The sequence below is a fragment of the Cebus imitator genome, unplaced genomic scaffold (assembly GCF_001604975.1).
Source record: "Cebus imitator isolate Cc_AM_T3 unplaced genomic scaffold, Cebus_imitator-1.0 Scaffold489, whole genome shotgun sequence".
NCBI classification, from domain to species: domain Eukaryota; kingdom Metazoa; phylum Chordata; class Mammalia; order Primates; family Cebidae; genus Cebus; species Cebus imitator.
Window position 1 is genome coordinate 271360 of NW_016107804.1, and position 4153 is coordinate 275512.

Genomic DNA, 4153 nt, shown 5'->3' on the forward strand with positions numbered 1-4153 from the left:
ACAGTGGCATGATCTCAGCTCACTGTAACCTCTGTCTCCTGGGCTCAAGCAATTCTTGTGCCTCAGCCTCCTGAGTAGCTGGGATTACAGGCATGTGTCACCACCCAGCTAATTTTTTTGTATTTTTAGTAGAGACGGAGCTTTGCTACATTAGCCAGGCTGGTCGCGAACTCCTGGCTTCAACTGATCTGCCTGTCTTGGCCTCGTAAAGTGCTGGGGTTACAGGCATGAGCCACCACGTGCAGCCAACTTTGATTTGCTCTTTAGGGTGAACCAGGTGGGCTCTTTCCTTGCAGTTTCCCTAATGGTAGTATCTTTTTTTCTTTTTTGGACTGGTTAGATTCTCAGAGAAGACTCTTTCAATTTCCTGCTTAGGTCTGGCTGCTCATGTTCAAGATGCTGAGTGAAGGAAGAGGAATGGGGTTTTCAACATTTAGAATGTATAATTGAAGTAATCCTTCTGTTTTCAGTATGATTTCCTACCCTTAACTATGGCTGGTGTTCCAAATACAATGACTTAAAAAAAAAGTTTCTAGTGAATAAATTGTAGTATTCTGCCAAGTTTCAGGAAAGGCAGTTGCCCACTGTGCCAAGTAGCGGGGGTAACCTGGGATCTAACTGCTTCTTAAATAGACTCTCTACCAATCCACCCACTTGCAGCCTCATCGTCACTCCCGCTTCCAGAGATAGTGGTACTATCACTTCACAAGTCTTGTAGGGAATCTGCTGTGCATTTCACATTGCTTCTCAGCTTTTCCCACTGTGGACTTAGGATTCAGCTTTCTTGGGTCTATTATACCAATGACCTGTTATTTATTTACTTTCCAGTGTCCAACTTCTTCTTCTTCTTTTTTTTTGCAGTTTTCTTCTTTCTCATTTTCTTTTTTCCTGTAGGCTTATGTTTTAAATATTATTTTATTGTTGTCAGATTAAGTTTTGGGAGAGAGTGCAGCTGATATGAACAACCAATCTCTTACTTTAGGGGAACTCTCCAAGGCAGGGATTCTGAATGAAGATATGAGGACTCCTCGGAAAACCAGGGATGTGCTGGGGGTGAGGGGGTATCTCTGCACCCCACGAAACTGCATGCAAATGTTTGTGTCTTTATGTGTAGATTCCCATGCTTACTAAGTCTACAGCTTCTATCAAATTCCCAAAGGCATCTGTGACCTCTTCTAAAATTAAGTGCCATTTCTCTAGGGGCCAAGTAATATGTTACATTGGGAAGAAGATATAGGCTTGAAGATATTCAAATTTAGGAAAACAGCAGACTGACCCCACACTCATCAAGCTTGCTAATAAATGCAGGTTCCAATCACAGGGATCAAACAGCCCTTGAAAACCAATGTATTCCTATTTATTGTGCCACATAGTGCATAATTCTCACATAGGTCCAAAGAAACACTGCAATATCCTTGAATCATCACACACTGGGCACTGGACAGCAGAGTGGTGCAGATTGAGGTGAACCAGTTAGCCTGTGCTCGACTTTAAGTGGGCTGAAGTTACTCAGCATCAGCTGGTGATTGAGGTGTGTAAAGACATAAGCAGAATGTGAGAAAATCTGATTTTTCCTGAGAAGCTGGAAATTTAGATTTCTAAAATGTGATATTGCCTGATCTCTCTGCCATAAAATAAAAATTAAAAAATCGTGTGGGCCAAACTTAACATATATGTAAGCCAGGTGTAGTTCATAGTTCACAAATATGTAATATTTGCTCCAATCTAACCTTTTTTCTTTTGCATGTTGGGACCCTGCAGCCCAGAGTAGGGATGCTCCCATGTTCAACCTTTCCCAGTCTAGTAGGTTCTAGACTGGTTCTTGGGTGCCTGAAGGCAGCTCTGGATCTTTCTTGTATAGACCAAAGGGTAGAAATTGGTAGCATTGGAGTACAGGTTGTGTGCGTGTGTGGGGGGGTGTGGGTGTGGGTGGGTGACAGAGAGAGAGAGAGAAAGAGAGAGAGAGAGAGGGAGAGAGAGAGAGAAAGGGAGGGAGGGAGGGGGAGAGAGAGAGAGAGTGGGAGAAATAGAGTATTTGGGGGAGGGTGGTGGGATCTGGTGAGGAGCTAAGATGAAGAAAGAGTATTGGCTTTGGCTTTGGTCCTGATAGCTATCCTTATCAGGGTTTGCTGGAAGAGTTATAAACAATTCAGTAGGTAGTGGGGACAGTGAGAGAAGCAACAATGCTGAATAGTTTTAAAAGATTCTAGAAAGACCCAGCGCTGTCCAGTAAAACTTTCTGAGATTATGGAAATGTTCTGTATCTGCACTATCCAATATGGTAGCCACCGGGCACATGTGGCTATTGAGCACTTGAAATGTGGCTAATGCAACTGAGGAACTGGATTTAATTTAATTTATCCAATATATCTTAAAGTGTGTTAGAACATTTTCCATGGGTAGTATGTAGATAATTAGGTGGATATACAGAACAATGTGTCTATTTTTATAGCTATACCCACCCCCCTACACATACACACACACACACACACACACACATACACACACACACACACACACACACACGTACTCAAGTGCATAATTTCATGGATACTGTTGACTGGTTGAGAGCAAGTTTTAAAAAGGAGTAATTAAAAAAATGTTTAGTAAATACATTCAATAAATAGTATGTGAGTTGTATATACAATTGGCAAATATCAAAAAGGTCATAAAATGACTGACATTTTGGAATAACTGAGCTGTATAGATATTTCTAAAATTGCATCCATGCACCGCTGGTAACTCCAGACATATTGTTTTACCATAGAAAATATCCCATTGACAAAGAAAATAAACTTGGGAAATCTTCAAAGGGTATTTTTTGGGTTGCTGTCGCTGTTTGTTTTAATTGTAGAACTTTTTAGTCTTTTCAGAATGGAGCATTTCTCCTACATATTTGACCAAACAGTGACCTCTTCCCTCCTTTTTTTCCTTAATAACCGTGATTCCAGTGATGCTAGCTTTTCTCAGAACCCAGTTTGGGAAACAATGTGGCAAACTTTTTCCCTAACCAGCTAAATAGTAAATATTTTAGGGTTTGTGGCCATAAATTTTTGTTGCAACTACTTAGCTCTCCCGTTGCAGTGCAGAAGCAGCCATAGACAGTACAGAAATAAATGGGCAATGGACATGGCTGTGTTCCTGTAACACTTTATTTATAAAAACAGGCAGGAGGCCAGCTTTGGTCATCAGGTCACAGTTTGCAGACCCTTGGTCTAGATGCCTTTCAGCGGTCTCCCAGATCTTTTCTGGGTCTTTTCTATCCCAGATCTTTCCCAATCTTAGATGATTCTTAGATCTAAGTCTTCTAAAAGCATCCTGAATGCTTTGCCTCTTGTTCTTTACGTCATATATGTCCACTTGGGTGATCTTCCGGAGAGACCTTAGTCCTGGACAGTGTGGAAGTAGAATCTTAATTTCTTTGTCTTTCTGACTTTTAAAACAAAACAAAACAAATCTGTGTGACCTCCCCCAGCAAGCTGTGTCCCTTTTGGTGTTTAAAAGCCCCTTTAAATGGAGATCAGCGTGTTCTTCTGCAAGAGGAGTGGGACAGAATCTTAGACAAAACTCTGGGTGAATGAGAAATCTTCATGTAGCCAGGCAACTTGTCATTTGAAAAACTGAAGAACCGTGCTAATTTTTTTTTTTGAGACAGAGTGTCACTCTGTCACCCAGGCTGGAGTGCAGTGGCTTAATCTTGGCTCACCGCAACCCCTGCCTCCTGGGTTCAAGTGATTCTTCTGCCCAGCCTCCTGAGTAGCTGGGACTACAGGCATGTACCACCAAGCCCAGCTAATTTTTGTACTTTTTTAGTAGAGACAGGGTTTCCCCATTTGGCCAGGCTGCTCTCGAACTCCTGACCTGAGGTGATCCACCTGCTTCCCAAAGTGCTAGGATTACAGGCATGAGGCACCATGCCCAGCCAACCATGCTAAATTTTACAAATTCCATACCAATCCCCTAACAGATTCAGCCTGGAGCAGAACTGTTGAAACTTTCCTGTGACTCATGGTCTGTGTAGGATTGTCCTTTGACAGTACCGTCCCCTACTGAGACCTATCCTGAACCCAGCATGGAGTGGAGCTTCCCTGGGGAGCTCCAGGGCCCTGGGAAGTGGAGTAGAAAGTTCTTTTGAGGATTGATTATTCAGTCA